Here is a 24792-nt window from a genome sequence, read left to right as displayed (position 1 = left end):
TCATTTGAACTTAATCAGCGTTAACGCTTGCAATTAGAAAAGGTGCTGCCACTGGTGAACAAACTAATTTACAGGCAAGTACACAACTGAACAAGCATCAACCGCAATTTGCATTCAAACATGCGGTTAGACAAGCGCTGCCCACCTGCCCATGGTCCTGAATGAGTGAATAACCACAGTTTACAACTGATTACTACGATGGAAATCTACAAGACTGTGCAAGAGTCACTGCAGTTGACTTTCGAGTTTTTACCTTGACTTCTCTTGTTCAAATTAACTGCTGAGCTCCTTTGTTGCCTACATACTTAATCATCATTTACAGTATGTGTAGTTTGAATTTATAGACAGAGATCCCCATCCCCCTCACAGATGGGATCTAATTCGTATATAGCCAAGTGTTAATTATTCATTTACAAATGTGAGAGTGTGAAGAACAAGACTTGCATTCATCCATTTAACATTTTTTGAGACTGGACATGACTGTAGAAACTGCAAATACTGTGGTCAATTTTGGACTTGACTTCCATGTTGCATTTGTTTTCGATTGCCTTCAGATTTTTTTTTTGCAGCAGACATTTTGGCTTATCATAGCAAGAAAAACACAGGTTGAGTTAATAACACTCAAAACCATTGCACTGTATTGTACTGTATGTGTTAGGTACAGTAAACATGTCTGATGACAATGGCAAACAGCTGCCATTTTTACATTGCAAAAAATTAGCTTAGAATTTCATTTCCATGTTATTTGCCTTCAACATTTGTTATGCCATTGTCAGGTCGACCACAATATCTTTAAGAAACTTGCTGTACATGTTCATTTTGCCTGTCAGGCTTCTTCTATACATTTTCTTGCTTTTACAATAAGAATACACATGCCTTTTAACATAAGGCTGGATATAATTATCCTTGGCAGACAATAGTGTTTTAAATTTTAATGCCCGTTACTCATCAAACCACTTAGGGAGGCGGACACAGTTTTAAAGTCTACAGATTTACTTAAAACTAGTGGTAAATGACCTGTTACTCATTAATACTTACATAATGATGTATTGGCACTTTTGTTAATATGCTGATTTCTTGCCTGTATTTGACAGAGTGCTTTGGATTTAACACTATATTGGTTTAATATAGATTGCAAGGATGTTTTTTTTTTTACAGGTATTTTGTATTTGCTTTTGCATTGTTCTTTCAGGGTTTCATACAGCTGGACCAGGACTGCTTAGATACATAAAATGTTCAATTATTCATTTCGTTTTGGTTTTGGTATTTCTGTCACACTGCCTGTTGTTGGTTCAGGTGGCAGCATGTACTCAACCAGATTGTGGGTTATAATTCATGAAACACCTCCACATATAAATTACTCTAAATTACTAACGCCCTCTTGGTAATCAAATAAATAATTGAGCCTTTTGGGTGGAGGAATGATTCTAGCTCTAGGCCCCCAAAAGTTGAACACCAGCCCTGTCTGGGAGCATTTATCATTTAAAAAAAAAAAAAAAACGCTCTCTGAGCTATGATCAGTCACTGCAGGATTTTGGAGTCAAATCCTTCAATACATATTACCTCATCCAGAATGAAATATGACATGCATCTGTTGGACAGGAAGAAAGTGTTGTGTGATTGGGCACAGCATGTCTCTCCTCGTTCGCCATGAAGCTAGGCTATTCAAAGTGGTTATAATGACAGCTCAAACAGGGTGCCTTGTCTGGGAATAAAGATAAGGCAGAGCGTGCGTGTGTGTGTGTGTGTGTGTGCGCCTGTGTGTGTGTGTGTGTGTGTGTGTGTGTGTGTGTGTGTGTGTGTGTGTGTGTGTGTGTGTGTGTGTGTGTGTGTGTGTGTGTGTGTGTGTGCGTGTGTGTGCGCGCGTGTTGGAGTACAAGGAGGGGTTGCAGGGGAACAGGCAGGAAGGCGAGGAGGAAAGACAGATGGACATAGAGGAGAGAAAGACAGATGGAGAGAGAGGGGAAGAGAACGAGAGATAATTCAAAATATCAGGGAAATGGCTATGATTACTCACTGCAGCATAATTTAAAGTATGGCACTCATCAAAATGTATCTATTGCCCTTTCTCTCTTTCATTAAACGTTTCTCTCATTTCCTTTCTGTTCTCTGTGTTTTCATAAACAAGGAGATCAAATTTATTATCAGAACTCTTTCAAAAGCAGTGTCACATCCTAAAAACAATACAAATGCAACCCAAAAAGCTCAAAATTATGAACCAATAAATTAAACAAACAGTCTTAATAAAAAGTGTCATCCAGAACAGCCATTTAAACAAAACAGGAAGCCACATTTTGCTGCAGCATCTGACACAACACATGCAGTGAACACGTGTGGTGAGGTGGGTGAGAGGACTGAGCTTAAAGACGTTGCTAAGCAAATGGTCTATAATTGATCAAAGTCGACATTATGCACTGGGTTACTGCTATGCACGTACTTGGTGGTCTGTGCGGTATAACATTAATGTGTAGCTTTGTGTTTGACTGGATGGACGTGAGCAAGCAGACAAAAACTGATATCAGAGGTGCCGATGGGTGGAGCTGTACAAAGGCAGCGAGCAGGTCAGGTAAAAAATAAATAATATGAATAAATAAATGAAAGAACAAAAAATCAGTGTAGTCTACAGTAGCGCTGTGGTTCTTTGGTACTTTTTCAAAATATGTATTAGAACAAACAAACTGTGATATGGGACATATACTGTATGTGCACTAAATGTCATCCATGAGGTTAAACCATAGACTGTATATAAAGATGGACGTAGCCGCCGTGATGTCACTCATAGTTTCTGAAGAGCGGTTTTGAAGGTCATAGTGGGCTGCGCCGCCATCGCAAAAATGGGCAAACACGTGGGGCATGTCTGGAGCTGAGACTTCAGTGCATTCCAGTTTAACAACTGTGGCAATCATACACTCCCTTTACCATCGTTGGCACATCTGGGCATCTTGCTCCAAAGCTTATCCAAGGCTAAATCATTCAGCGATACCTGCTAATTAGTGCTAACATAAATAAATAATACTAAAACTTCATTCACCTCAAAATACAGGAGCACAGACTTCCTTGTGTTATATTAGTCAATTAACCGCACAACAAGTCATATAATTTGTCTGTTATTTGAATGAAAAATACTCCAAAAGCTACCAGCATCACAAGCACGGATGAGAGGTCGTGCTCAGTGACTTGACTTAACTGTGACTGCCCCCACCTGTCACTCAAAGTTTAAAATTTAAACCTTAATAAAATTTTAATGGGTGAGCTATATAAAAATTCACCTGCTGTGTATTTTCATGAAGGGGTAAATTAGCTATAAACCATTGTTTGTACCAGGCTGTACACACGTTTATTCCTGCTGTGAAGTTGGGCATTTTAACATGGGAGTCTGAGGGGACTGAATTGCTTGGAGCCGGCCTCAAGTGGCCATTCGAGGAACTGTAGTTTTTGGCACTTTGGCATTGGCTTCATTTTTCATTCCCGGCAGTTGATGTGTGAAGAGGCGTTGTGACTGATTTACTCAGATGATGCATTCAAACCATGTCGGATTCAACTGTTTAATTACGACAGCAGAAGTGGAAAAATACACCCACAATCAGTGTCTGGACTGCACTCTCAGACAATGGGCCAGAACAATGCTTAGATGAAAAAGTATATGATATATAAATATATTACACTGATAATAAAAATCCAGCATGGGAACATATTGATAAAGTAAAATTACATCCGTTTATGACACACACATTTGGTTTCATTCTCCCCAGTAATGTGCAAACGAGGCCAATGCAAACTCCATGATGACACTCCTGCTACAGTCTGGCACCACATCCATTTATGCACATTGCTAATGAAAGTTGTACACCCCCTGGAGCACTGGCACAGTCCTGTGGTAATCTATGCAAATCTGTGTGGAAAGAGGTGTCTATGGTACTTTGGCTGCATCTCACAGGAAGGGATCCCTACACAGCTAGTGCGAGGAGGAGAAATAATTTAAATGACCCAGAACTCGTTCACTGTTCGTATGACATGTCAGTGATGTGAAAAGAATCGGGACCTATCATTAATAAAAACAACTGCAACAACAAATAGCTCATTTACATTTGTGAGTAACTGGCAGTGAATTTTTTCTCATTTTCCCAATCATTGTCAAGGATTAACATGGTGGATTGTTTCATTCAAATTCATTTTGTATTTCAGAGATTTTGCATAGTAACACAACACCAATAAAACTACTGAAGGCGTGTGTGTGTGTGTACGGTGGCTGAGAGAGCTCAATGCACTGCAATTTAAGAAAACACATGCAAATTAAGAAAAAATTCTCATCAATTTGACAACACATGCTCTGCAAATACAGAACATGTATTTGGTTGTGTTGTGTGTATTTGCAGCATGTATGTTGTCAAATTGATGAGGATGTTTCCTTCATTTGATTGTGTTTTGTCTATTCATGTGTGTTTTCTTAAGTTGCAGTATGTTGAGCACTTTTCTTACTTTTTCTCATTGTGTATCTGGATACAGTGAAGGAGGCAGTGATAAAAAAACTGTCACTGCACAACCTACCACTCATCACCTAGACAACCAAATGTTGGAGATCCCTTAAATTCTGTGTAGAGACACAGTTTGATAATCCACATGAAATCTAAGATCTTGGATATTCCTCATGAGAGTTGACTTACTCTAAATAAATAACATTTGCAATAAGAGTGCATAGAAAAATGACCACCAGCTCTTCTATGATCCCTGTGCTCGCTTTGTATTCTGGAACCAAGTGTCTTTACTGGCCCAGGACTTCATCCTTCAGTGGGCAGAGTTATACTGTGGTGAAAAGCTCCTGCTGGTCTCGTGCGGGGAGAAGCTTTCCCGGGGCCTGGTGCTGTTTGGTCAGGGCAGAGGCTGGGGCTGGGCCTATAGGTGGATATTATAATTCATGCAGCTTTGCACACTGGCCTGGGATAAGCTCACCTCAAGGTCAGGGAGCTGTGAGTGGAATACTCATTGGGAAGTCTGGGCTTATTTTCACATCTCTGCAGATCCTTGTCCATCTCCTTGTAAATGAGGCAAGTTTCTACGATGTGTAGCGGAGCCAGTGTCTTAGAGCACTTGCCAAGGATGAAAGCTCTGGCAGTAGTAATGCCATCGCTGTTTTAGTGGTGCTGTTTATCTTTTTCATACTGAAAGCGTGGTGAATAGCCAGTATGTACCACAATAACTTTTCCTGTTGAATGCAACCACTTTTTGTGTTCAACCGCAAGCGAAGGTAAAAAGATATGATTACCATCATTCAGCCATCCAGATTTTTATGCAGATTTCGTGTTTTAAGGATGCGCTTTCTGCAAATTTCTCCAAACGTTAAAAGTGCAAGTGTGGGAGTCTCACATACAGTTTTCTTTCTACATGGATATTCAGCGGATATCACCATGCATACTTAATGTACATAGTATAAACCCACCACACCCATGCTTACACATATGCTCAAAAACTAGAAAGAAAATAAATCCTGCATGACTCTATACACACACACAGACACACAGACACACACACACAAATGAAAGGAGATCCCAGGGAACACTGACAAGTGTGCTTACCATAGCCTGAGGTGAAACAGAAAACAGAAACAAAGCAGAAACAGGCTGCTCTCTAGATATCCATGACAATAACAAATAGATGGAGTTTACATCTCATATATTATTTATATTATTTGATAGGGTTGTAGGCGATCTTCATGGGAGAGAAATGGGAGAGAAATTCTGGAGAGAATACAGAAAATCCTGGATGTTTTTACGAAAAGGAGCTGCTTCCTCCAAGGCGTTTTGGGATGTGTGTTTTAATCTGTCACTTTTCCATGTGTAAGAAACACTTGTTCTTACCCTATCCAGAAGTGCAGCACTCAAGACAGATGAACATGAAGATGTACTAAATCACTGATGTTAGTCAATGGAATAAGACGTTGTGGCAGATAAGCATGTGTTTTCTTGTAACCAAATGTATCTGGTTAATTCCAGAAAAAAACCTGCATTCTAACGTTTGTGGTATAGTGGAAGTAGATTAGATTTTTTTTTTTAAAGGTTTTATGTGTTTAATATTCTTCTACCTGCAGGCTAGAGGATTGTGACTGGTTCATTCAAATTCTACACTGAATGTGCGGTATTTGTTTCAGGGTTGGTGTCCAGCAGTGTTGTAGTGGTGCCTTGAGAAGTGGGTATACTCTTAATATATGCCCCCTTTTTTTTTTCTTAGGAAAGGATAAATGATCTGAGTTATAAACAGTGGCATGTAAGACTACTCATGCATATTTAATTCACCCCAAAAAATTGGCCAGTAGTATTTGCACATTGTCACTTAACTTCTGCCGCTTGACTTCAGGGAGTAAGGATCATTATTAAATTAAAAGAAGAGATTTTGTAATCAATACTGGCCCACAGACTATAAGGTGAGACAAATACATAATTATGCATTTTGAGTGAACTATTCTGTAGTACATCCACATATGAAAATTGAACAACTATATTATTCAATAAGTATGATATTCTCACTGTAACCGTCACTACTCATGCCTAAACCTGACCAACCAAACCAAACCAAGGCAATGAGCACTAGCCAGTCAGAGGCAGAGTAAGGTTGCAGTAATTTTGACCTGATTATGGCTCTTAATGAAAAATCACCAGAGTTACATTTAAACCTCTGGGGAACATGAATATTTATACCAAAATTTCACAGCAATAAATTCAATAGTTAGTAGTAGTAGTAGTTAATAGTATTCTATTCTATTCATAATAAGTCTGAACCAAAGGGTGGACCATCAGACTGGCATAACCTTAGAGCAATGCCGCTAGCATTGCTAAAAATCTAAGAAATTAGAATATACGAACCACAAGTCAAAGTTTTGAGAAAAGAAAGTTGTTTCTAAGAAAACAAAGTTTGCATGTGGACTGATTTACCACACCTCAAACCCAACTGCAAAACTCACAGTAAGTGTAAGCTAGTGTGGTGAGAAATGTTTTGGCCAATTTAGAATATATTGCATTTCATAAAGCAAATATGAGATAGAAATGGATCAAATAAGTTGTCATGCTAATTTTTGTGTCTTCCTCTCATTAACATCTCATTTTTGATTTATTAAGTTTCACTTAAGTGAAGTTGTACTTTACAATGCTTGGCATGAACAGACAGGCATGGGCACATCCAGGGTTTTGCATGAATGCACTTAAAGAGCGTCTTCATTGAACGTGCTCGTGAGAGTTAATGACGTCATCCGCCAGAAGGTGGTGGTAATGCATTAAAAAGCAGTTTGTCAGCTGCTAAAAAACATCAGAAGAGGAAGAGCTGTGGTTAACAGCCGCACCCGAGGATTTATGGCACCTGTCCGGCATAGCCAGTACTGGCAGCTACCACTATTGATGAAGCCAGTTTGTAGGAACTGGAGAGGCTTTTACGAACAAATCACTTCAGATTCCAAGTTGAAGCATCCAACCAGTCTTGAGAAATATGAATGATGAATGATCACAAGAAATCATTATCAAAGGGTAAGACTATGAGCCAAGAGCCAAGTTCCTCCACCCAAGTCAAACTCATAGCCTTTTTTAAAGCATCTCCCAACAGTGAGTAGACAGACTTATTGTAGACTAAATTGCAGGAGATCTGCAGCCCTTTGAGCAAGGCCTAAAAGCCATCCTTCTTCAGATTAGCTACTGGTTTGCTGCCGTCCAGGCATGTGCTTTCAAGAAGGCTGGAGGGAATGGATGTGTAGGAGGAAGTTCTACTGAAAAAGAACAGTTCATCAAAAAAGAAAAAACTGAAGAAATGAACTTAATGAACTTACTTCAAAATTCAAAATTGTGAACTATGAACGTGAAATAGTTCAATTTAATCTGTGTCAACTGAACTTTGAGCTAGCTCTTGAGAAGTGTGAACTTGCACAACACTGTGCAGCTACATCTGTGAGTGGGTTACATCAAAGATAGTGCAGAAAGTCTCTTGAGCTCAAGAGTGTTTTTGTTCAGACATTTTCTGCGCTCTACCATGAATGTGATGGGTCAAATGTTTTGTCCACTGAATTTCTGGCAGTTCTTTGAGTAATTATTAGCAGTGGGAAAGTGTTTTTGGGATTCTTTGGTTTCAGAGAATCAAATCTCCACCGCTTAGAGGGATACCATGCAAGTGTGTGAGTTTTCGTAAGTGTGTGTTCGTTTGAGTCTAAGGTAGACCACCTGCTGTTGGTGGTGCTACTGCTGTTGCTGATGTTGTGGTTGGTTATTTTGTTTAACGAAATAATTTGGCCTTAATCTCTTGCCCCACTGATAATTTGTAACTATCCTGCAATTTTACTGTGGTGCTGTAGTAGAAATGAAAAAATACACAGCAATCACACACATTCTCCTCAGAAACTGTTATTGCTGGTATTTGAGAGAGCATGAATTCTGGAATTAGTGGAAATGACTCAGAAAGGCAGTAGAAAGTGACAGCAGGGAAGAGAAATTTGATAGATGCAGACAAAGATGTAGAAGAAAAAGCAGCAAGTTTGCTGAAGATGCTGTTAATAGTGTAATTTGTAAGATTGCGCTATTTGCTCCACCTCCATAGGGGGCAGCATTTCACCTCTTCACCCCTGTCCAGTTAATCATGTTGTTTTCCCCATGTTCCTTATAATTAATAATTTAAATGAGCATTTATTGTTGAGAGTTAAAATTGTTGATAGCACTGAAACAAATTATGAGTACTTTTAGTACAAACAGTATGTTTTTTATTTACCTATAAAAATATGAAGGCAAGGAGACATTGCATGACACATGGTGTCGGCTACAGCAGCATGAGGAAGGGATGATGACATCATCACAAAGGCAGAATCAGGAAATAAGGTTTATTGCCAGGTAGATTTTTACTCACAAGACGCTTGGTGTTTGGTGCAGTATCCAATAAACATATTAACCGGAAATAACAATAAAAAGGTAGAATACAGCAACAGCCAAAAAAAATAAAAATTCATAGATACACATATTGAAAAAATAAACCAATTAAAAAAAACACGTACAAAAGTGTTGACAAAACTCTAGCTAAGCAGCAAGTGCAAAAGATCACAGTATAGATAATATCTGTTAATACTCCAAGGTGTTGCTGTAATGTGGTTGTTGTTGATTGATGAGTCCAGACGCAGAAGAAAAGGCAGGTGCTGGTCCATCACTGGGGAGGACTGGACTGGAATTCTGGTCTTGATATAGACAAACATACGATAGGACAATTAGTTAAGATCATACAAGTTCTTTATATTCATACATGTTATGTCTGTTGTATGTGTATAATAAATAGGATAGATATGAATATGTTAAAATAAATACAGCATTAGGCAGTGGATCCTAAACCTGCTGGTTCTGGATCAACAGTCTCTTTGTCTTACTTGTAAAAAAAAAGTACAGACACATCTAGCTGGACAACAGCTGCAGGAACAGGCTAAATTCTACTAAATCCCTTAAACGTCTGCAACATCATCAATCATACATTTATGCCACTTGAAGTGTTTGTCAGCACGGTTTGTCATTTGCACTAATGATACTTTTCTCGATTCAGACCAGCATTAGATGTTATTCACCAGTCTACAAAAAAAGTTGTGAGCTCGGCATCAAACCACATCTCTTTACTCGCCCGGAGCTGTCTCCAGCAGAGGAAAAACACACCAGGATTTACTCATGTTCTCTTTTTTTCTTTGCCATTGAACGTGGTTTCATGTCAGAGTGGTCCTTCAGGATGGAGATAAAAATCGCTTTTGAGGTGCTTCAGCCATCTCTGCGTTTCTGTGATGCTAGTCAGGTGTTTTTTTTTTTTTTTTTTTTTGTAGGGCGGTGTAGTGTAACTTCAAGCTCTGGAGGAAGCTTTTCTTCTTCGTGGGACTGAGGGCAGATTAGACGCTACACTGACTCACACAGCATCTAGTGTCATGAAGTGGTATTACAACACGGTACGGGATGCAGTTAGTTGGTTAGCAAGCTCATTTCAGTAGATATCTCTGAAATACAGTAGATGGAGGTCTTGGTCATGATGTCATCACTGTGGCTCCTTCACATACTATTGATAGTGTTAGCTCATTTTTTGAACATTTTAACTAAAAATTCTCACCAGATCTAACACATTACACCTTTAATGTTTGCATGTGTAAATCCTACTGCAACCTCTTCTCTTTGGATCTTTTGTCACATTTTCCTCAGTGTCCACGGTGCCTTTGCTTGACTTTTTGTGCATATGTGTAAATGGTCCTCTCGCAAGGGCTTTATCAGAGGAGACTAGTTTGATCATGTTTCTCCATATTGTAATTCTACCAAAGCCAGTTCTGTCTACTCTATTACTACTCTACCCAGCTGAATTGAGGGTCTAAGGAGAGTGTCATATGTTTTAAAGCCCTCTGAGGCAGACTTGTGATTTTGGGCTATATACATAATTAAAATTGGATTGACTTGAAGTGGCCAATAAATGCAAAAGAACAGGTGATGCATCACAGTGGCGTTTGATCTCTGTCTATATGCACGGCAACAGCACTGACCACGAAGCAATTGTGTTGCCCAGAAAAAATGCTTTGTACCATCCCATAGTGAGAGGAAAACTACTATCATCCAATGCCCAATCACGTTTGTACACTGACTCCATGAACTCATGTCAGTTTTGTTGTAAAAGAATAAATCACATTCAGTTTGCCTTTACTATTTTTAAATATGGGAGAAAAGACCAGTTTAAAAGAATATAGACAGATTTGAGCCTTCAAGTCCAATGGCAGCGGATGGAAATATGAGAGTGCTTTCCCAATCAATTAAGGGTCAAAGTTTCAAAAACTGCAACTCCTGTGGGTTAGATTTGTACTGTTTCGCAGAGAAGCAGGCTTGTGTGAACAATCTGATGTATTATATGTGCGTGAAGAGGGAAGACCATGGGATTAAGAGCAATTTCAAATGTTTTTCTTGTCTTAAAAACACAACTCCTGTGTGATTCTATTGATTACATCATCCCCTAGCAAACCACAACCTGAAAAAATACTCTTCCTCTTACTGCTTCTCTTTCAAGAGAAATCAAAGAGTGTTAAAGTACAAAAGATGTGATCAGTTTAGAGTTGGGATGAAATATCTAGGTGAAAGTACATTGTGCTGCGTTGAATGAACTCACACACAAATGGGAGGTAATGACTTGGTGAGTTAACAGACATGTTTCTGAAAGTATCTGTTTCCATGCAAACAATAATAGAACGGATGGTTGGAGCGCCCCTCTGGCTCACCTGGTAGACGGCTTAGTCCTAACTGCAGCAGCCCGGGTTCAGGTTCGACCTGTGGCCCTTTGATGCATGTCATCCCTCCTCTTTCTCGCACTCCCTCACCTTGTTGTCTCTCTCTCACTGTCCTATCAAAATTAAAGCAAAAAAAATCCCCTAAAAAATAACTAAAGAAAGAATGAGTGGATTGTTATAACCACCATTTGTGGGATAGAAACAAAACTGCAACTCTAAAAAACAGTAAACTCTCTCAAAATCTTTCATGGGTTGGTCTTATTGATGAGCATCGTAACGAATAGAAGCTTGAAACAGAAACAAAGAAAAACGATAGATCCCATTTTTAGCTATACTGTGACTCAAGTTTTCCATCACACATGGACTGTCAATGCATTGATTTTCCTAATATAAACAAATTAGCTGTCTGAATTCCACACTATGAACTGTACATCAATACATATACACCTTGACATCAGTTAAAGCCTCACACAGTCAGTGTTGTGTAGCAACTGGTGTAATAATGATTAAGATTGCTGTGAGAGCCACCAGCAGGTGAAGCAGAGCTGTAGCCTGAAGAATAACGAGAATGACCAGAGTTTTTCCAAACGGTTTAGTTCATTAATGTATGATTCGACCTTATTGATGGAGAGCTGACCAATTGTGGTTTCCTGGGCACCATTTGTACACAAAATTGACAGATCTAATGTAAGAGTGTCCAGAAAGCTCAAGAGCAATGGTTTAATAGCATGGAAGTGGTGGGTGTTCCATCATAATTATGATTCTTTTTTTGTTGATCTAATATTCAATAACCATAGTGAACCATAATGATCGTAAGCAATGAATAATTTAACAGTAACACTCAGGGTCTAAGAGATATATAGGTCCTCAAGATCAGGGATGTAATTCTTCATGGAATTTCCTACATCGTGCTCCTACAGTAGATATTTTCTCATTGGCTCAGTATTCGAGTATTATTGTTCAGATCATAATTAAAAGACTCGCAGCGTGTTAAACCTGTGGCAAAATGGCTGCAAAGCCACCATTACTGGCAGTACCACTGTTCCGTCAACATCGTTTTGTCATGACCACGGTTGCCACTGCATTGCATTCCGATTGGTTCCATGATGGGAGATGCAGCCAAAGTCAACTGGAAGTGTTTCAGAAATGGATCATGTTTAAGCAGTCAACCAGCGTGGTTTACTGTATTATTTTGACAACATTTGAATGTGATGTGAGCTGCTCCAGGAAAAAACAGAGCCAGCTGCGTCAAGAAGATACTATGGATTTGATTTGTTGTTATTTCTGTCAATTTAAGTGAATTTACAACAACTTTCACAGCTGTGCTGATCTTATCCGCGCCAGCTTTGGTCGCCATTTTTGCTTGGAATCCGATTCTGGTTCTGGCAGTGGTAAAATGACGTCCTCACTCTTAATCCCACCCACAAATCTATGATTAATTCAGCTGTTTTACTAACTGGTGAAACAGCTATCTTTGAGCACAATACCAGACCTCCATGAATCATTCAGAAGTTTGGACTCAGGCTACTTTTGTATTAATATTAAAGACTCTTAATCCTTTATTCAGTCCACAGAGAAGATTGGATGTTTTTACTTCTTCAACAGAGTAAGCAATGTCTGAAAATCGGTGTTGAGTATGACATGAAGGGATTTGGATGCATAATTTCTCAGTTTGTCGCCATGTATATATCAAATAAACAAAAAATTAGAACCAAACTAAACCTTTGATGCGTTTTGCTTTGCTTGTTCTCTCTGTGAGCAACGCTGAGATTGTATTTCCTCCCACTACAACCATACCTCTGTCGTCTGATTACATACTATGTCCACTCTCCTCAACCTCTAAATTCACTGAAGGTATTATCCCTGGCCTCTTATTCTTTCATCATTCAGTTTTGATTTATACAGTGCAGGATGTACCATAAATATGTGTCAGCCACTGAATGGATGACAAATTCCACTGCAAAGTGAAATGTCGGATTGTACAGACAGACAACACATAGATGTAAATGTGCACGGTTGGTAATAAATTATGTGTCTGTGTGCAGTGCGTGTACAGGGTATAAGCAGAGTGAGGGACTCCCGTTGTCCACTAGGGGACAGAATGTCCCCTGCAGAGGTTTGCTCTGCTGAACAGACGCTCATCAAGTTTCTCTCCCTCTCCGTCATTGTCTGTAGTGACCCTCTCGCAGTAAGGACGTTTCACAAAGGCCCAAAGGACTGATTGTTTGGAAAATTCACATTAGATATTAGATATGCATTACCGATACATACAGGCTGAGATTTTAAAAAAACTAAACAACCTTTTAATGGTAGCCATGGTATTATTTTACAAGTGCACAGACCTTCACTGTCTGAATCCAAAGGAAACAAAGACCAATGCGCCAGCTCTCTCTCTCTCTGTTTCCACTCCTTTGTACATTTGCTGTACTTGTACCCTTACCAACAAAGGATATGTATTTCTAGCTGCACTTTGCACTTTTACAGCGCTTCAGTTCAAATTCAGTTCAAACTTAAAGACACATGTAGATAAACACAAAGGATATGTGGAGAAATTCTGTTTTATGTTCTCAGTCCTAATGATGACTTTGTATCTAGCAGTTATACAGAGAGAAAGGCTGCTTCCATCTGTAGGCTCTGCCTGCATACTAGATTTTTTGAGTAGGGAACTCTCCCCTTATTATTGGGCTATAGGTATGGCTGCAGGAATGTGAAGCACACTGTATAAGGAATTGTTATTGCATATTAATAGGACGCACCTTTTTCCTTTCATTTGAGTGCACAAGGTGCAGGTACTTCTCTCTCATTCTGGGTTATCCCTATACACCACTTTCAAAAACGTGTGTGCACAATTTTCATGTTAATAAAATGTGGGCAACTTAAAATTATTATACAATATCTTACTTTGATAGTCCGTAATTGATTCAGACAGTTGTTTTAGACATCAACATCCGTCAGGTATAAGTACATGCCCGTGTTGTATCTTACTACCCTATATTTTAAAGTCAAATTGTCACACATTGTGACACAGAAATCTGTAATAATGTACCAGACAAGAATAAAGTTTCTTAGATTCTGAAAAGCACAGGTAACCTTTTTGTTTTTATTTCCAGAAATGTATGACTAAATTGGCCTCATGAAAAGCAAAACACACACACACTCACTCTCTTTCTCTCTCTCTCTCTGCACCAGTAATCAGTGTTTTTTTTTTATTTTTTAACCATTCTTCAGCCCTAAAAATAACAAAAACTTCACTATAACAGAGTTCCTAAAATCTGATCAGGAAATGGTCAAATAAATACCTGTGTAATGGTCATCATTTGTAGTGGTTATGAAAGGCACTGTGACTGAGTGTCAGTTTAGAAAACACACATATGAGCAGTTTGGACCTGATTTGCTCTGCAGTAAAATGTTACACAACCCAATATCAGGTCTTAATTAGTGACAATGAATCTAAGTTAACATGTGACTGCAGCCGTTTATGTCAGTGGCTGACAGTGTGTTTATGCATAAAAAGATGCAGTGGAAGTTTCTACTGGTTGGGCATGAAAGTGTGCTGGGATTCCGGCTCAGAACGCATGTTAAAAGCAAATTTATCACGGTTTCTTTTGGTGGAGACACAATCCAACAAGCATCTCCAAGACACTTTACATAGTGAATAGTGAATGAACAAACAACACAGAGCTCCTGTGCAGTGTCTGTCTCATTGCTGTTCCAGCATTTCCTCATCGATCCACCTCACACAATCAGTGGCTGTGGTCAAAAAGAAAAAAAAAAAAAACTCCTTTCCTAGTCACTTGTCCTTGACAGAAAGGGTCAAGGTCAAGGAAAGATGTGAAAGGAAAATTAATAAGGACCTAGGAAAAGCTAACTAAGAGAACTTGGATAGAGAATCTGACTGCACTTACACTAGGCGACATAATTATACAGTAGTGGATGTTACTGACATGAAATGGTACATTGCTTTAAATGTTGCTGCCGCAAGGAACGGTGGGAGAGCATTATCTCCTTTCCTATCGTGAAACATGGTCCAGTGTACCATATGCTAAAGGAGACAAGAAAGGATTTGACCATCTCTTATCATGGCTGCCACTGAGATACCTCTGGGTCACTGCACTCAGTTAGGAACCTTAAACAGAAAAGGTTTTTTGACCATAGCCAGTGTGACTCCCCTGATTTGCAAACCTGCAGCTCATTCCTTCATCATCCCTCATGTTCTCCTGCCTCACCTGTTGCCGGTTGTCTCATTATCTCCTGTGTATTTAAAGCCCTGTCTTCACTGTCACCAGTGTTGTTTTATGTCTCCTGTTGCCTTGACAGTAATTTCATAGTAAAGCATTTTGCCTGTATGCTTCACCCTCGCCCAGTTGTCAGGTGTCTACGTTTGGGACTTGCTACCCAACTGTGACATGAATTCACTGTCATTGTACTGATTTATTTTGTTAATAAGGCTGATGTTATTGCATAACAATAAATTTGACTGAAAAAGTCTCCTGACAAGGGTTAATAGATTTAATTATTAAGTTATACTGACGTTACATAATGGGATGCAATATCAATGGATTTTCTGTTGCAATTTTCTTTATTTGGCTGAACATGACATGGCTGAAAAGGATAGTGGATCTGCTCAAAAATGAATTGCATTAACATGCGCATTAATATAACATTTTTATTTAACACATTTTTTTAAATAATTATATATTTTTTAATTGTTTGAATTAAATGTTTTTCAATTTCCATCCAATTTGTAGTAATCATGACAACTACATGTGATGACTATGGAAAGTCTGATATTTACTAGGTGGCACCAGCACCTTGTGGCGCAGCATATCTGTTTATTGTTTGGCTTGGTTTGGCAAACCAAGGCAGAGACAGAGAGAAAGAGAACAAAAATCAAACATTAAGGGGAACATGCTCCAAATCCAGAAATGCAACAAATACCAAAAAACATACAAGAAAAACATGCAACAAGAATTATTGCACTGCTCTGGGACACTTACAGAGACACTTCTTTCTAAACAGCGAAGTCAGTAAAATATACACCTATTATTAAATTAGTAAATTGTGGCCATAAAAGGCTGCACATCAGCAGCAACAACACTCAGATTGGCTGTGGCATTCAAACCATGAGTGATTTATATTAAGGACCCCAAATGTGCCAGGAACACCATTACACCCCCAGCATTAGCCTGGACTATTGAAACAAGGCAGGTTTGGTCCATGGATTCATGCTGTTGATGCCAAATTCTGTGCCCACTGCATCCTCAGATTCCTGCTGTTGTCTGACAGCAGTGGAACCCGTCATGGTGTTCTGCTGCTTTAGCTCATCCGTTTCAGGATTTGACGTGTTTTTCATTTGGAGATGCTGCTCACCACAGTTGTAAAGAATGGTTATGTGAGTTACTGTTGCCTTTCTGTCAGCTCCAACCAGTCTGAACCATTCTCCTCTGACCTCGCTCATCAACAAGGCATTTCCGTCGGACGAACAGCGACTGATTCTCATCATTCTGAGTAAAAACTCAGAAACACTCAAACCATCTGTCACGAACAATCATACCACAGCCAAAGTCACCAAGATCACATTGTATTCCTACATTCTGATGTTTGATGGGAACGTTAACTGATGCTCCGAACTTGTATCTGCAGGATTTTATGCACTGCTGCCACATGATTGGCTGATTGGATAATTGCATGAATAAGCAGGTGCACAGGTGTTTCTAATAAAGTGCTCGGTGACTGTACAATAACCCCAGAGTCCACAGAGGTAAATTGTCCAATAAAACATATGTAAAATGCTACAGACAACAGAGCCAGTGTAAATCACCAAAAGGGCTTAGTGAGGTAAGACTCTTCTCCACCAGGAAGAAGGCGCACGTTGACCAGCTGGTCCGCTCACGAGCTGGACTCCAAGCTGCTGAGATGAGCACCAGTCCCAACCTGCAGGGAGGGTTCTTACGTCTCAGAAATTTCCAAACAGGATTTACTTGGATAAACTGACCACATATTTGAAATCTAACTGGTTAATTTCTGAAAAAATAATTAACCTTCATGGATTAGGTACATAAGAGTCTGGTGGGCCTGCAACAGTATTTGTAACATTGCTGCTTAACCAAATCAAGACCATCACTCCCTCTTCTGCACCTTGTATGTATTTTCCCTATTTGTATGTGTTTTTGGTATTTGTTGTATTTTTGAATTTTGGAGCACATTCCCCGTAATGTTTGTGCTTTCTCTCCTGTATGTCCCTTTGTCCTTAGGGGCCTCTGCAATGGCACCATGAAGTAATAACGTGAAAATGTATAGGTGGGAAACCACATAATTGTGTTTATTGACCATATTTTTCATGCGAGTGGAAAAATTAAAGAACATCTTGTTAAAATCAGCCAGAATGAGGATCACATTTGGAATATTAATTTACAATTAAGATGTTCTTTGACAGTATGCAAAGCAGGCAAAGAAAATACTCTGCTGTGCTGCCTTGACCAATGCGTAATAGAGGCTGATCACATTCATTGGCTTTTAACTGCTTCATAAGATCTTTCTGAAAGACAACAGGCAGAAAGGAATCAAAATGGATGAATAGTATTGTTCTGTTTTTTAAGCAGAAGCATATTAGCAGCAGCCACAATTGTGCTACAGCTACATGCAATTACACTGACAATGAATGAGATAGATATTTGTAACATAATCTTGTTTTTGTCACTGTCATATTTGTTTTTCAAATGATGTCATGTGTAGTTTCAGGACCGCTCACAAAGTGTCGCAGGTAAGTGACTCATCAAACATGCTTACCACATGTGCGGCTTTGATCTACAGAAGGTTTACTTGATTCGTTTGGAATATGCTGGTTGTACCTGTGTGTTTGTGTGTGTGTGTGTGTGTGTGTCTGTGTGATGGACACATTTACAAGCCTCTCTTTCTGTCTCCCACTACATACATCTTGTCCAATCTCTCTGTAAATTGTGTAGAACTTGTCAGAAGGGATGCTGGGATTAGAGAGGCTTTGGCATCAAATCTGACAAAGGTAATACCAGTGATTAGCGATCACTAAAAGAGTGAGAAAAGATGACATGATCAGACTCTGCCAACAAATTTTATGCTGATGAGTGTGAGTGAGTCAACAAAGCATTTTTTATTTTATTTTATTTTTTTGTAATTTCTCTGCAGTTGTTTAAAAGTGCTGTCAATTGTTCAGTCTGACAATGAATCTACAAACTTAGTTGTCATGTAGAACGCCACAAATCAGGTGAGAAAAGAAATTAATAAACAAAATTTGATTGTTTTTCCTTCAGTATAAAACAGTGTAAGAAGTGCCATAATTCATACTTAACCCAATTTATACAACAAAGGTATGGACCTTGACTGATATTTTCATTATTAGAAACATTACGGGCAATGGCTAATGTAGAGAGATTATAAAATCTTTGCAAAGCAGGAAAGTAATCAAAATGAATTTCATATTTAACCAAATGAGGTAAGCCATTAGTCTTCATTATTGTCTCATTTTGTTACATTAACTGAAAACAATGGCGGGAATGGATAGAACTCAATTCTATCCATGTGATTCGTAGAATTAAAGAACGTGAGCCGCATCCTAAGATCGCCATGTCTTTGCATCAAATGAGATCTAGTGTGTGTGTGTTTCAAAGCGTTAGTAGCAGTTAACTGTATGGGCCAAACCTTCATTTGTTAATCCTGTGTTTGGAGGTGGGATTCAGTGACACCACTTTGATTTTCAAAGCCACATTTCCAGGGCCATTTATGTTGATTTGTCGCACAAGTGCTGTAATTAAGGGACGCCTTTCATTGGCAGGTTGACTTACATCCACTTAACTGCAGTATCTGCTCTTGTGTCGCCCCTCTGTTGCTTTAGATTTGTCAAAGCAAGGCCATCAGTGCCAGAGAGAAGGAAAGGGATGAGGGAACAAGACCTGTGAATTAAGGGCATAATCATCAATATCCAGGAGCACTGCCTCACCCTGAGCTGTACAGCTATAGTGCCTTCTCTCTATTGAATTTTGTTTGCACAGCAAGCCATTGTTCGCACAGGTGGGAACCCTCGAGTCCATCTGACCACAAATGACACCAAATAGCACCTTTCTGGTATTACACTGACAACAAGGTTCTTGCTTGTGTTTCGGGAAATTTCAAAATCTATTCTTTTCTTTTTTTTTTAAAAAGCCTGGATTTGTCAGGGGAAAGCAGTCTTATAACCAACAGAAGTACTTCAGTTTTCTGGTTGAATGTGTTAAACTAAATGGGAAGGTAAAAGGATGAAAAATATACAAAGGCGAGTGAGAGGAGAGGGAAGAACATGAAACGTCCTTATAGTAAAATACATACTGAGAAAAAAACAGACTGTCATTTGAAAATACATAATGTCAAATAAAAAAATAAATTAGAGATCACAGTCTAAGTCCTCATGACTAGGTGGTGTCGTATGTAAATACCTCTGTGTTGCTGTTTAACATTTCCCTTACTAATGCAACACTGGAAGCCTTGTCAGCCCCTGTTGGGCAGTCTGCTGAGGTCAGCATCCACGACACGACAGGTCCTGCTGCCCATCTCCTTTTGGGGCACAGCATTACCATATAAACTTTGTTAATGACCTTGTCATTTACACAACTTAATTACAAGAGCTGTGTCCCCTGAACATCTTCCCAAATGAATTATACATCAGGAAGGAGGCTTCAGACAAGGAGCCGGAGGGGTTTAGTTATCTTACTGTATGGCAGCTCAATGCCTCAATTTGAGGAAGTCTCATGTGTCTACCAGGTAAGCAAAATAAATAAATAGCCACTTGACACATTGGTGGAAGAAGTATTCAGATCCTTCATTTAACCATAAGTAACAATACACCAATGTAAAAATACTCCATTACAAATAAAAGTATTAGCAGCTAAGTTAAAGTACTGCTTTGGTTCCTCTGACTGATATTATTTTTCTACTGTATGACAACATTAGATTATTAACACTTAAGCATCAGTGTTTAATGTTACTGTTGTGGCTGCTGGAGGTGGAGTTAGTCTGAACTTACAGTTTTATATACAGGGACACCAGATAAATCAAGGTTCGTGAGATTAATCGGAGAAAAGGAGAAAAGGAGAAAAGAAAAAACACATCTGTTTTCAGTTTTTGGATGTGAGAAATTGGAGCTGTTAACAACTCTAACAACTCATAGACATCTGAAATGTGACCCAGACTAAACATTGATTTTTGTAAGACGTCATTAACCACAAAGGTTGGAAACCACCGGTTTAACTTTGTGTTGCATTTAAAAGCTTGTTGTGTGTTGAGCCAAGCTGTCAGTAGTGAAGTGTGATGTCGTAATTAGGGAGACTATCTGGTAATTTTTGTCACTTTCTGAAAATGATAATTCAACAAGTACAGTATGTCCCACGTCATGCAACTTTGGCATGCAGGTTTGTGAGGAGAATGAAGGGTTTGAACCTCTCTCAAGCTTCTTTCACTTTTTTATGTGTTCGACCGAGGGCAAATTATGGATACCTTTTTTGAAGTGTATGCTTTCAACTTTTTCTGGCTTTACTGAAAGAAAGTACAATATCTTTAGTATTTTGTGTTATCTGAAAATGATCATTTTCTCTTCATCACTTTGCTTTAAATTTTTTGTTTTGTTTTCTTATAGGAACTGCTCTCCAATATAACCATGGTCACTGTGTGTATCACCATGGTGATACACACAGTGATATGGACTTAAAAGTGAGTCTGAGATAAAGAGAGCAGGATGACAAAATAACATAATTTGTGAAATAATTTATATTTTCTTGACAGAAAATAAAGGTTTGAATGTTTATGATATTTTGCTCTCTGAAAACGTTTTGAGCAGAGCAAATTTTTCCCACTACATGAAAGCCATCATTGCTGAGAGGATGTTCTTTGATGTGATGTGCAGCTCTGCTGTGACTCTGACAGACAGTAGATGTGGAACATTATTTGGTGGTGCCTCTGTCCCAGCAAGTATAAAAAAAAAAAAAAAAAAAGGAAAAGTCCTCTTCATTGTGATCATCATGTTGTAAACTTGACTGCTATCAAGCAAACATATGTTTTCTTAACACCATTTTAAAGTGCACTCGTTTATGTCGCTGTTGTAAAAACACAACACTCAAGTCAAGTGTGTCTCAACTTTCTTATTATAGTCAGCTATCAAATTAAACAGTTGTACATAGTGTACAGTACAGTTGGTATCCATGAGGGCTGTCACAGGCTCAAGGTCTCATGTTTTTGTTTGAATAATGAATTGACCTGATTTAATAGTTTAAAGTAATGAGGGGGAAAAAAACAGGAGGCAATATGTTCTGGAGCCATAACCAAACAGTAGCCCCTGGAAAGAATTAAAAGGTTTTATTCAGTAATCACAAGCGACTGTGCTGATACACAGCAGAGACTCTCACTGTTTACCTCACTCACTCACTCACTCACTCACTCACTCACTCACTCACTCACTCACTGGAGGCCTACTCTAACCTTAACCATAACTACTCCTTGCCTAGCCATAGCACTAACCCTTACCTTAACCTAAACCTAAGCTTTCCTTGCCTTAAAAATATGTTTCCCCCTCCTCACCTTAAAATGTAGTGATTCATGTTATGGGGACAAAAAGCAGGTCCCTGTGGCTGTGTAAACAGACTTAGGTCCCCACAACATGAGTAAAACCTGCAATACACACGCACAGACACGGACTCACAACAAATCAAGTGAAAAACCCAATGAACAGCCTTAATATTTAAAACTTTTTTTTTTCTATTTGATTCATCCACACCTGCAGGGATATTGAGAATTTTTCACCCATCACTTTTGTAATTCATGCAGTTAAACTGCACAAAAACTCCTACTCAACACCTCTCAACATTGCCATTGTCTGTTTTCTGCTTCCCGCCTGTGTCTGTATGGTTCTCCGCATCACAAAACAGCATTTCTGGGTTACCTGACAATAGTACAGTTTTACAGTAGTAAGATGGTTACATTTAAAAAAAAAAAAATATTGTTTTTGCAAAGATGCTGCGTTTCTGCCTTTGGTTCTGCATTTTATTCTTCTAGGGGAGCGCTGCACTTTTCAAGGTGACAGTATCACTTTAGTGTAACTGGAAGATGATCTAAAAATAAACTTACTCCATATGCTGGTCAGCTGTTTGGCCCAACTCATCGCATGAGATTTACCATTGTAAATCTTGTAAAGCTCACAAGTGTCTTAGTGCTTTAAAGCCAGCAGATCAGGTGACTCGGTAAAGAAATACAGTACGTCTCCTCATGCCTTATATATGCTCACAATATGTTCTGTATAGCCTCGAGTTCATAACAGAGAATGGTAATGATATTCATGTCATAGCAGAGATTGGCTCAACTGGCATCCCTTGCTGTCTGGTTTTTAACCACTAAAAACACACTGAAATTGTATATTTGTGCTTCAGGATTCAATTTAATAATCATTATGCAACACAAGATTGTATAATGAAATTGCAGATGTAGCAGATGCAGGCCATTTATGCTACGCACAAAAAAAAAACTAACAACAAAAGTTATATTAATGAATGAATAAACAATCAAGTCATAAAAATGAAACTATTTGTGTTGGGGAATAATTCAGCGACAGTGTGAACAAAGTGTTACTAGCGTTTCACATTTCCTTAAGTCTAACAATTATAGACAGTGAAGATGTGTATATTCTGTTTTGTAGTTGCGGATTACTGTGTGCAGGGAAAAAAAGAAATATCAAAGTCTGTCTTGTCTACATCACCAGTCATGGACTCAGGAATAGAGCTGGTGAAGATTTGACAGCATCAGTTTTGAATCAGTGTTAACAAGTGTTCCCAAATGACATACAGCAGTGTTTGCATTCAAGTGTCAGGGCATTGATAAACATCTGTTTAGCATTTAATTTGAAGGAAGTAACACAGTTAAGATATTCAGCCTTTTTTTAATTTTTATTGTAGCCTCACCTTCACAAATTAACAATGAATCAATGAATAAATAAATAGACAAAAATCCTTACACTGCAAAAACTCAGTTTTCTAAGTAAGTGGTAACGGAAATGTCCCCTTTTTTGCAGATATTTGGTCATAAACCAAAGAATTGGACAATGATCTTGCTAGATGAAACATCCGAGGATCACCATTGTCGCTGTGATTCATCCTCTGGAGACCATAAATATCTGTGGTGATTCATCCTGTGGTTGGCGAAACACTTCACTCACAACCAAAAAGGTCAACCTCATGTCGCTCGAGGTAAAGAAGACATCTTCTGGGGAACATGAATGGCCGTACAAACCTTCATGGCAATCCATCAAATAGTTGGTGAGATATTTCAGTTGAGACCAAAGTGATCCCACTGATTAAAACTGCCATGTAGAGCCACAGTACCAGCAGTCAGTTGGCAGTGTTTAACCATGAGTTCTCCTAACTTGAAGACTGTAGAATCAGAAACAGGTTTGTTAAGGCTCTATGTAGTTACTATCTCTGTGAACTTTTGTTATCTAGAAAGAAGAAAACCACTAATCTTATTTTAATCAATTTGATCTTGATTTAAGGATTTGAATGTTTAATTTGAAATTGAATCCGTATCACTTATTTTAAGAAATCTTATCAAGTGAAAATCACGTACTGCACTGACAGCAACATTAGCTTGTTTCAAGCAAAAGAAAGCTATAAACACGGTTTGTTTACAGTCTCACTTGGCATATCAGTTGGATCTGCAGTAAACTCATCATAATTCCACGAATGTACAACCTTTAAAATTTGGGAATTTGACAGTGCTCCTGTGGATTTGAATGAAAGGTTGACTAGATGCATAAACCTTACTTATGAAAAGGTCATTCCTCTCTAAATAGTCAATGTTGCTGGAGCCATTCCCATGATACACCCACTGATAACTCTCTAAAATGAAATCTATCTGTGCCTGTGATGCATAGCTATTTCACCGCCAATGGCGTTAATTCTTTACAGAAGAACCAGGCAGAGATTACAGCTTTGTATTCCTTGACAATGTCACGCAGGCCTGCGCCATCCAGATAATTATGAGTCGAGAGCTGCGGCCTCAGAATGAGAAAGCTCTCTGAGCTCATCTCATTCTTCTGAATGGGCCTCTGTCAGATACTGACAATGAGTGACCTTGTGCTTGGAAAATCGCACTGAATTAACCATGGAGCAGATATCACTTATACACCCAGGCCGCATTCCTCTTGAGGGGCCTAGAGTCATCTTTCAAAAATGAATCAACTCAACTGCCTAAATTAGGTCCCCCCTCCTACTATACAACAGAGACGTGCTAATTTTTTTTCCTCCATATCCTTTGGCTGTGTCTTTTAGAGGCTAAAATGAATGTGATTGTCATCATTGTGGATAATTGATTCTTAAACTGTGACACTTATTAGTTAGAAGACATTGGAACGTGTTTATTCTAAATTCTGATAATGGAAATTTATATGGCTTTACAAGATGGGCCTTATTCCTGCTGCCAGTTCCCGATCCATTTAATATGCAACATATTTCTGATTTTGTTTGTATTTTAAGTCCTGTCAACTGTGAATTGGG

This window comes from Seriola aureovittata, chromosome 1 (assembly GCF_021018895.1).
Source record: "Seriola aureovittata isolate HTS-2021-v1 ecotype China chromosome 1, ASM2101889v1, whole genome shotgun sequence".
Lineage (NCBI taxonomy): Eukaryota > Metazoa > Chordata > Actinopteri > Carangiformes > Carangidae > Seriola > Seriola aureovittata.
This window is presented reverse-complemented; position numbering follows the sequence as displayed.